Raw genomic sequence first — 11,790 nt, 5'->3', positions numbered from 1 at the left:
GTAAGGTAGATACTCACATACAAGAATTATGGTCTGTTTTGTATTTAATTTTCATAGTCAATGTGTTTCATAATCAGATTTTTACTCTACTATTGTCTATTTCACAATTCACTTCAAACGAACACATTTTTTTCAAAGAAAATGTGTAACATTTCATATAACTTTTGGAATTTTAATTTTTGGGTATATGGACCTGACCTTATGGTTTTCTTTCTCATTGGCATTCACTTTGTGAATGATCATATGGTAATGAACAAAAATAATCTGAGTTGTATAAGTACATTTTAAATTGTGTGAATTGTTTCAATTTCTGCCAGTAAAAATAAAATAGTTTCAATAAAAATGTGAGTATTGTCAGTACAGCAGTACAGCAGTGCTTCTAGAACTTAGCATCTATTCTGTAGCAACTAGGCATAGTATTTGTCATCTCTGCTTCAGTTTCATTAGATGACTGACTTGGGGGTACTGGTGGACAAAAACCTGGACATGAGCCACCAAGGCATGCCTGCAGCCCAGAAGGCCAGTCACGTCCTGGGCTGCATCAAAAGAAGCGTGGCCAGCAGATGGAGAGAGGCGATTCTGCCCCTCTGCTCTGCTCTGGTGAGATCCTACCTGGAGTAGTGTCCACCTCTGCAGTCCTCAAGACAAGAAGGATATGGACCTGTTGGACTAGGTTCAGAGGAGGGCCACAAAGGTGATCAAGGGCTGGGGCACCTCTCCTATGAGGACAGACTGAGAGAGAAGAGAAGGCTCCAAGGAGACCTTATAGTGGCCTTCCAATACCTGAAGGGGACCTACAGGAGAGCCGCAGAGGGACTGCTTACAAGGGCGTGTAGCTACAGGACAAGGGACAATGGTTTTAAACTGATCTAGTTAGAGATGTCCCTGCTCACTGCAAGGGGTGGGACTAGGTAACCTTTAAAGGTCCCTTCCAGCCCAGTGCATTCTATGATTCTATTCTATGAGCTCTGTAGCAACATGTAATACAAAATTGGTTAAAAACTCCATGAGTTTCCTCTTTGCTGTCTCACACTTTGACTAAGCATTACTACAGCGAGCAGAAACCATCATCAATTCAGAACCACCATGTTTTAGAACTTCCTTCCATATATAGCTACATATAGGAGGAAACGATGAAATGAAGCTTTTGATAGGCTATGTTGCAAGGTTAACGGAAAGAGAAAAATTCCTCTCCTCTTCTATGCTTGTCTAGTCCTTAACAACCCAACAAGTTTCTAGAAGTAGCTTTCTCTCTGTTAGAGAGAAACTGAGGACTACCCTCATGGTGGGGGCCTATGGTAGAAGCATGATAGGAAGCAGCTTGTGGAAAAATACCACAGGCCCTGCTGAAGCATTGTGAGAGAGGGGGTAGCTCATGCTCCTGGGGAGACTGAATTCTCTGAGCATGGCGGGGATATTGCTGTCAGACCCTGTGGACTACGGAATGAGAAGAGTCTGTATACCCTGTTTACCCTTCGCTCTCACTCCAGACTTTTTAGGAACGCAATTCCTTATAACAGCAACACAGTCCCAGCAGACTTGTAAAGGTAGACGGTAAAATGAAAGAGCTTCTACACTACCATTAACAAGCATTAGAGCAGTATGTGATTGTTTAAGGACTATCAATTCTGGCTGAAAGCCTGGATGTTGACACTGTATTAGGGCTATTATGTCAGAAAGAGTCCCCAGGCTGCAGTACAACAATTCTGCTGGAGAATGCCAGTGGCTAAATGTCACAGAAATTTAATGACTTTGTTGAAAACTTCAAACTTTGGAGGTGGGACTTCTGCTCCGACAACGAGGTTCATGCCTGTGAGCAGAAAGGAAGAGTCTAAGTAGGGAAGCTGGATGCTGAGTGTACAGCTGGAGTCTGCTGACACCCTGAGGCTCCTTTTGGCTTTATTAGAATCCCTGCTTAAAAACGAAGGTGGAAGATGAAGATTTTAAGTCTGTGCTGGCAGATATTAACACTTTCAATTACTGGATTAAATCTCTCCTTTGTCAGTGTTAGTTAGATTGGCAAAGCACAGAGGAGATGGGCCAGAAAAGATAACTAAAGTTTGAAGGGTCATTCTTGCAAATAGACATTGGATCTTAAAGTCAAGTCCAATTGTAAAACTATACAAAAATTCAAGTGAATTCTCAATATAAGAACTGGCCACATTTGAATATTTACTGTTCTTTAAAAGATAAAAATATTTGAAGAGATTGCCTTGAACTCAATACATATATGCTTTAATACCATTAAGTACTGCTCTGCTGGCAATGTCCCCGCTAGACACTGTGTTCTCTGTGGCTTAGAGTCCCTTCCCTTTGTAGATAAAATGAATTCATTTTGCCCCAGGCTCGACTTGTGTCTTTGTTTTGCTGTGAGAGCTGGATCTGCAGTGTAAACTGCAAACAGAATGAAGTTCAAATTGAAGATAACAGTCAGGTTTTAACTTCTTTAAATCATTCAGGTACGAGTTTTCAATATAGTGTTCTTAAGCAAAAGATGGGCAAATTTTTCAAATTAGAAACCATGCATGAAAATAGAGACTGTTACGAATTTCTCCTCTTTTATGTGCCATATTATCTACTGCTCATGATCACACTTAGTGCTTCTATGGCACCAAAACAAGTAATTAGATTGTAATTAGTATCATTCAATGACTTTACTTCCTTTTATGGAGACTAGCACCTCAGAGGCTCTGAATCAGATTTCTGTGAAAAGCTTTTGAGCATGGGAATCTCGCAGTTTTATCATTATTTGAATGTTCTGAAATGTGAGCATTGGTATAGTCTGGTTTTGTTTTAAAATTTAGTGCATGCTGGCCTGATGCAAATCTGAAATACAGCAATGACAACAGAACATCTTCCCTGTGATAGATGGCTACTGTCTTCAAAGGTTTATTCCATTTCCTCTAAGAATAAAACAGCCATGAAAACAAATAATTTTTATTTAAACACAGAGAATTTACAAGGACATTAAAATGATCCCAGGGACCTGTGCCCCCCATTTACAGCTGATGATTCCTAACCACCACATGTAAGATTTTTGTGGCCACATATTCAGGACTGGAAATCAGCCGGTTATTGCCCCACATGGTCTTGTTTCAACTACATCAATAGGAATACATAGGGAAACTGATTGTGTTCTGAATAAAAAGTAATTTGGTTAAACTAGACTTAGCATTTATTCCAAGAATGATACTCCAGACTACAAGAAGTTGTCTTTAAAGGACATGTAATCTCTGAGATTATGAAATTGCACTTCATTCTTTGATTTTCTTTTCTCAAAAGTATGTCTTCAATTTGTAAATTTCAGTTTGGTGAACTCAAATGATGTGACCCAGTTTATGATGCTACAGTAATATAATATAAATAAATGACATGTTTTCCACAGCCTGAGTACTACTGACGTGGCAGCGCAGGGTTCAGTGGATTAGACATCTGGAAATAACAAAACAGTACAACTAAAGGCATTTTACTTTCCACTTGGAAAGTCTTTAATTTGGCAGTAAAAGATCCTCTAAACTACTTAAATTATTATTTTTTTTTTTACTCTAAATTCTGGCATGTATTTAAAACTTTATAATAAGTCATGTTTCATTAACATGAATACAAGATTCTGGTTTTATTACTCATCTGTTATACAATGTATTTCTGAAATAATACTCTAACACTACGTTGTATTGATACTTCAGTACAAAATACATAGCATGTTTATGTCCATTGTACAGTACTCTGAATTGCAGGTAGGAAACTCTGATTCATAGCTGGACTCTAAATTTTAGTTGGTTGCATGCCATTTTCCATAAGTCTTCTCAATTATTTAGGGATAACTGGTGTAATGCACAATTAACATGCAACTATTTAAACTACCATCTCAAGAACTCTTGTGGAAATCTAGTGGGTTAAAGCAGAACTAAAGCAGAGTGCACAGATCCACCGCCAACGTGCAATACAAAGTGATAGGAAGCACAAAGCTATATGAAGAATTTCCGGAGATGGAAGGAATATCTACTTTTTCCTCCTCTCCCTCTGGTACATAAAAGATTAAATGCTGAAACACAATATGCAGCAAAATGGTAAAGTCCCCTTCAGCCTCACTCTAATCTCTGTAGACATCTTTGAACAGAATCTGAGGTGGTTCTAATGGAAATAGTAGCTTGTTGGGATGTAGAGCTCAACAAGAACTCAACATTATAGTGAGCAGGGAAGAATGGAAGGCAAGATAAGGCTGGGCTATAGTTTAACTTGTACATGACTGCCTTCTGAAGACAAGAAAGAAGAAGCAATGGTAATTGATTAAAAATCAAGATCTCCCCACTGCTGCTTGTTTTGAATGTCCAAGTCCACTACTTTCTTCATGAAGGCTGTAACTATCAATTACATGTAGTTCATCATGTAAATGCCCACAGCTTCATCTTGAAACTCCATTCAGTGACTGGTCTGTGTAGAGCAGATTAGTTTTCCTGCTTACTTGAAAGTGTACAAACTAAGCCTACAGGCAGTCCAATAAGCATGGGCTCTCATTCTTCCTGCCCAAGGTTGATGGATGATCCAATAAAATAGAGACAGTCCTGACTTGTCCTGATCTTCAGAGGAAATAGTGATCCTATTTTGTACAAGTTGTCCAGAATTATCAGTCCTAACAGATACTGTCTTTTATCAGCCACTAGCTTTTAATAGAAAACTAAATAGGTACTAGGAGTTCTTTGTAACCCTTGTGGTCAGATGATCTTTGCTGAGTCTATTTAAGTGACCAGGCTCCATTCAGGCTTACATAAAGCCAGGAGAAAAAGCTTATGTCCTTTAGAATATTTGTGTGGGCACACATGGCATTGCATGTATTTTGATGCTTTGCCATGTATTCTCTGGGAACCTTCACCATAGTCCTTATTCATTCTCATCTGTTATAGTTACATTTTTTCACAGTGGATTTCTCATACAGGGTTATAAAACAAGGTGAAGTTCACAGAATCATAGGTTACCTCTGGATCTCCTCTAGTCTAGCTCCCTGCTAACAGCACGTGTGATTAGATCAGATTGCTCAGAGACTCTTCTGTTTGTGTCTTTAACACCTCTGAGTACAAAGATTGCACAACCCCTGCGGGCAACATGTTCCAGTGTTTGCCCACCCTCATGGTGATCTTTTTTCCCTCACAGCTGCTGGAATTTCCCATGTTCCAACTTGTGTCTGACTTCTTGTGTATGCCTGAAGTGGCTTAAGTGATCCTGAACTCTCTCTTGCTGTGCTGTGAGTCCTGCTTCAGTCCCACAGACTCTGCTAATAGACATGGGGGACTAGGGAAGCCTCCGGACAAGCCTTACCAGTGAAAACTGAGGCAAAAAAAGCCACTGAGTACCTTGTCCTTTCTCATGTCCCTGGTCATGATGTCCTCTGGCCCTTTGAGCAATGAGCCCACATGCTCCTGAGTTATTCTTTTGTTACCAATATATTTACAAAGCTCCTTCTTAACGCCCTTCACCTCCCTTGCTAAGTTTCACCTCCGGCAGAGCTTCGGCTTTGCAAACTCTAACATGTGCAGGCAAAATCTCTGTGTTCCTCTCAAACAGCCGGTCCCTGCTTCCAGCTTCTGGATCCTTCTTTGCATCTGAGCTCAGTCAGGAACTCCGGGTCCATCCCTGATGGCCTTCTGCCATGCCTGCTCAACTTCCCATTCCTTGGAATGGACAAGCACATGCACGCAGTTTGGGGTGTTTTTCTCTCAGAAGAGACTGAGCTGAGAAGTAAAAATCACTGAACAGAATTGGTTCTGTTTAGCTCAAACCAGGACAATACTAATGCTCTCCAATGGTCATACTGTTGTGGTATTTTAATAGCAATTATTACAACAGAGCAGGGATCAGAGCCTGAGGGCATTACTACATTTCACCCACAGGAACTCTACTTTTCTAAGAACTGATTACTCCCCTTTCTGGAAAAATCTGGCTCTGCATAATATATACAAAGTCTTTAATCAAAAACCCCTCCAAGCTCATTGCAGTCCAATTACTTGTTACAAAAGTGGTGACATCATCCTGGTTACAGGACTACAGACCAACAGCAAACAATAACATAATTTTTCTTTGTAAAATCAAGTCTGTAGTGCATAAGGAAATACATGTGAGGTCTTCCTGTCAAAATAGTAAATTGAATGGCTTTGCCAGGAATGAAACAGGAAGATAGGTTTGTTCTCTTCAAACTCTAAAAAAAAATCCTTAGAACTTCTTCACATGATTTTATTTTTCCCTACTTCCAAAGTTGAAAGGTGACTGAAAACTGTGATGATGGCAAAAAATAAGCCTGTAGCATACAAAATATCAACCTTGTAGAAGCCAAGTTCTTCAAATAAGTACTAAAAATTCAGAGTGGTGACTTTTTTCTGAATCTCTGCCCAAACTAGGAACTTAAGGTAGGATGCAATGTCCACAGTGTAGACCCACATGTGCTTGAAATTCAGCTGCCTAGTCACTCAGCAATGACAATGACACTTTTTTGGAGGGGTAATGTTTCAACTTCTAATAAAATCCATGGAGAGAGAGGACAGAATTACAGAATCATTGAGATTGGAAGGGAACTCTTGAGAACACGTACTCAGGTAGAGTCCAGCACCATGTCCTGTTGCATTCTGAGTACCTCCACAGATGGAGACTCCACAATCTCTCTAGGCAACCTACTACAGTGCTCCATAACAATCATAAGAAAAAAGTGTTTCCCATTTTCCAGAGATCCATCTTTTGAAGTCCTCCAGAGAGAGTTCCAATGTTTTATTCCCTTATCAACTACACAATAAAAAAGAAGACATTTTAGTGCCCTCATTCACTCAGGATCCTAACTCCTCCCCTTTTGTGAGGATACATTTGGATTTTATCTAAAACAAGAGATAATAGTAGCGGAAATGCTCCCTGTTTGCATAATAGCTTACAATTGTCAGTGTCTACAACACTCTGGCAGGAAGTAGGAGTTTAGATCAACTTGAAGCTTACGGTTTATATCAGATCATCTGTATGAAGGAGGTTATTTTGGCTATAAGCTCTAGGGCAACCTCTTTTAGGAACTGGCCACTCAACAGAGACAAGGCAGAGATTGCTTTCAGTAAGAAATTATCTAGTAGACAGGACTGCTGGACTTCTGGCTGAAGACTAAAGCCAGATGACCCATTTCATGGGTGGCTGCCCTAAGCACAGATATGTCAGGCAGAAGACAGTGGTCATGAAAAGCCACATCTTGACAAAAACGTTTGAATGAATCTTAAACAAATGCTGTGAACCAATACTCTGCACTGGCCCTACAATACAGCTAGATTTTGAGAAACACAGTTCTAAACCACAATAGGCGATTTCACTCCCGATAATAAAAAAAACAGGTTTTGTAACACCAAATCTTAAACTAAGAGCAAAGAGACTGAACTCAAACTCTGTGTTCCCTACAGAAAAAAAAAGAATTTGTTTCTGATGGTAAGACAAGAGTATTAGTGGACCAAGTCTAGTAATGATTCGGTAATTTAATCACTTTTCAAACTTGAGGAGAGATTTATGTACATAAAAAGTTCCAGTATGTAACATTCCTATGATGCTGGTTGGAATGTCACACAAGAAATTTCATAAAGGGCTGAGAAGCCTAATTACACATTTCCCACAGACAAAAAGTATTGAAGAGTAAGACTGTAACTCTGACACTGGGAAACTAAAGAATACACTTGTGTTAGAATAGGTGGGAAAAAAAAGACTTGAACACTGCCAGCATTGCCAATCTCCCCTGCTTATAGATGCTTTTGAAACTTGAAAAGACTCCCCTGCAGAAAGGGGAAAGTTTAAATTTATGCCGCTTCAGCAGATATTTAGGAAACAACTGGGCAGAGGTTCTGCACCTCTGTAACAGGCCATGACAAACTGCTTCCAACTCCTGTGATGTAAATGAGACTGATGGGATGAAGAAGGTGAGCATGAATGCTATATGCTAGTATTTTGCTAGTCTGCATCGAGATATAAATACCGTGAAAAAAACTAACCTAGGTGCCAGGGAACACTTCGACACAAAATTTGAGACATTAATTTTCTGTTGACATTGCAGTTTATAAAATCTTCATGTGCAACACAGTCCCAGACAAGTACATTTTGAAAGATAGGTAATATCTGCTTTGAACTTCCTAGATGCTGCAAAATAGACTATAGGCATAAACCATAAATGTTTAATGACACCCTCTTTCCTTGGCAGGATTATTTTCAGTACTGAAGGCAGGCTCCAGTTCCAGATAAAAAGATAAAAAAGACAAAATTTATCTTCTCTTTGAATTCTTCTTAAATTTAAGAGTAAAATCAAAGGTGGAAGTTGCATTGCAATAAAGAAAATTGGACCGAGTACAAACTCAAGTGACTTGGCTTAATGATTTAAAAGCAACTTTATCTTTGCTTTACTTTTGCTTTATCTTTAAAAGCAACTTTCAGGAGAAAGTTACTAAAGATAAAAGAACAAATAATAGCTTTTCAAACACTATGCTACCAAGATGCCTATCAAAGAGTTCATGGGACCAAGAAATAATCTATATACAAAAGGTGTTCCTGCAACAAGGAAATTTTGATGTGTGGGTCCTTTTCCTTGTGGGCAAAAAGACATACTCTACTAAGTGAGATAAAATAAGCACATATTCATTACATCTGGAGATAATGTAATAAGATTTTCTCCAGAATTAAAACGGAGAACAAAATCATTACTTTTTTCACTCAAAACCATGATCTGACTGGCTCAGGCCTATCATTTAGTCTTTTGTTGCAGAAAAATGATACAGGAATAGTAATATAGTTCTCTTTCAAGCAGCTGCTCCCGCAATGTGAATAACAATAGGCAGTAATTTTTAGACTTAGCTTTAGTTAGATTAGTAGGAAGCAAGATGATTTGGAAAACATTGCAGATAAGAAGTCGCAGAAGAGAGAACTAAAACAATACTTTCTACATGCAAAGTTCAGAAAGCCAAACTTAACATAAGTCAACCAAGTTTACTAAACTTTCATACCTCAGGACAGGATAATATTGTGTATAGCTCATGACTTTGTATGGATCAAGATTATTTTGTTAGTGGTAAGTCTGTAAAATCAGGAATCTGCACCAGAGTGGTGCTCCTCCAGCACTGAACCTGTGCTTATGCAGAGATTTCCATCTGCAAGCACAGGCTTAACAAATAAATGTCTGAGCAGCCAGAATTTTATGCTGGGCCTCATCATAAGAACAATAATAATAATAATAATAAAAAAAAATTTAAATTCTGACATGCTAAGACCTTTCATTTGGGAGCATACTCACTCAGTGCTCCCCGTCTCATCAGTGGAAGGCCTGCACATCAAGAGCTTGAGCCAGATCTTAAATGGTCACAGCAGAAGTCAAATTGTCTCCATGGGTTACACAGGGAGCAAAGGAACCCTGCATTTCATACCTCAGCTCTCCTGGAGGGTTCTGGGAGCTCAGCAGGACAAAGCAAGTGCTGGGGGCATAGAAACCTCCAGAAATGGATGCATTTGCCTACACAGAGGCATCAGAGCCCTTGGAAATGTCCTGGCGCAGGGACTGTCAGTCATGCCAGAGAGGAGGTTAGAAATAACTCTGAGAGTGACATCCTGGCAGAGCAGTATCAAATAGGTCTCCATGGGAGTGAAACTGTGCTTCCCCCCCAGAGATCTTAGAAGATACAGACTGATGTTATCTGTTCTCTCTTTTCATCTCCACAGTGGTGGTTCTTACTAGAAATGCTGCCATACAGGTATTTAGTGTGACTGGAGATAAGCTTTCAGATGGCAAATTACATTGAGCCATACACGCTGCACATACACCAATTCCACTTTTGACTCAGATACTTTCTAAACGCAGCCGCTGCAACTAGGTGTATATCTACTACACCTAGATCTGAAGAACAGGAGGTATTTTACAGCTACAATCAGTGAATCTGTCTGGTGACTTCAGTTTTATTTGGCACCGCTGCCTCCGGAGCATCCCAAAACCAGCAGAGACAACCCACCATCACAGGGGAGCTGCTTTGTGGGATTTCTGCTTCCATGGAGAGAGAACAGAAGGTATTTACAAAATAGGTACTGGAAACATGCATACCCATTTCCAGGCTGGATATTGATCTGCCATGTGTTTTATAAAGACCTTCATTTTATAAAGCACTTCATTTTGTGGCTCATTGTAAAATGAATTAAAATCGAGGAAGGAAAGGCACCTTTGGCTTTCAGAGGACACAGGCTTTGCTGACATGTTCTATATTCATTGTACAGAAGTTCTTACATTAGAACTGTCGCGGAGGCACTCAGAAAAACAGACAGGGCTGCTACAAAAAGTCAAAATTTATTCTAATCCAAAGGCACCAAATATATTACAGATTCAGATGCAAGTTGGGAATTATCACTACACAACTGGATTTAGGAATTCGCAACTATTCCTCTAGAAATCTGACCCGTCCACTCAAGGGTACCCAGCAAATCACTCACCCACAGGGGGGCAAGGGCTCTCTCGAGGATATATCCAGAAGTCTCGCTCACCAGTAGGGGCTGGTGGATGCTTTCAATCCGAGGAAGGTCTCCTTGGACAGCGTCCCTGATCCGAGGGGAGGAAGGGGTCCCCGACTGCAGACCTGCTGATCTGAGGAGGACTGACTCAAATGCCAAACTGGCTTTCGAGTCTGTCTGTGGGCAATTTCTAATAACCTCAGGAGCCAGTGCACAAAAGACATGGTAAACAAGGTCATGAGGCCTCAGTGGGCATCCTTGTCAGGTCCTCTGCGGGACCTGGTGTCCTGTCTTTGGCAAGGCCTGTTGTCAGGGAGGATGCACCTGCCACAACAATGTGCTCTAATGCTTCTCATACAGAATAGTGCAAAGGACGTTGTACCATGCAGTATTGTATAAAAACTCATGTAAAGAAAGGCATAGTCCTTTCATTAAAGAAAACATTTTTTGCCCCAATATTTCAAATTTTAGCTCTGTGTGTGTGCAGAAAAAACACACACATTAGCAAGGTATGTATTTAGAATCATAGAATTGTCAGGGTTGGAAGGGCCCTTAAAGATCATCTAGTTCCAACCCCCCGCCATGGGAAAGGACATCCCCCACTAGACCATGTTGCCCAGAGCCCCATCCAGCCTGGCCTTAAAAACTTCCAGGGATGGCTTCCACTCCCTCTCTGGGCAACCTGTGCCAGGGTCTCACCACCCTCATGGGGAAGAACTTCTTCCTAACGTCCAATCTGAACCGATCCATCTCTAGCTTCAGTCCATTCCCACTAGTCCTATCATTGCCCGACATCCTAAGAAGCCCCTCACCACCTTTCTTGTAGCCCCCTTGAGATACTGGAAGCTACAATAAGGTCTCCTCGGAGCCTTCTTTTCTGCAGACTGAATAGCCTCAACTCTCTCTGTCTGCACAGGAGACATATTTCTAATGCAATTCTCAGTATGAAATTTATTTTCCACGTGGTTTCCTCCATTGCCTCAGCTCTTCCCCACCCTCACACAGCCCGAGAGGTTTGGTTTTTATTTTCCCAGAAGGCTGTCCTTGGCAGGTCGTTTGCAGACAAGCCCACGTAACAAAAAACAAGCCCTTACAGGAGCAAATAACCAGGCTCAGCTTTGAGGCCAGCAAAGCTTTGTTACAAGAAGCTTTCAAAACTTCTGAGAGTTTTTCCAGGTACGCTCCATTCTCCCGCCAGCCACGGAGGGCTGCCCAGCGCCCCAACTCCGCTCAGTCTCAAGCCCCCGGGGGGCGGCGGGAGGGGCGGCCCGACCGGCCTGACCTGGTCACTCAAACCAGGCG

This window comes from Apaloderma vittatum, unplaced genomic scaffold, assembly GCF_000703405.1.
Source record: "Apaloderma vittatum isolate BGI_N311 unplaced genomic scaffold, ASM70340v1 scaffold22568, whole genome shotgun sequence".
Classification (NCBI taxonomy): domain Eukaryota; kingdom Metazoa; phylum Chordata; class Aves; order Trogoniformes; family Trogonidae; genus Apaloderma; species Apaloderma vittatum.
Note: the sequence above shows the minus strand (reverse complement) of the source record.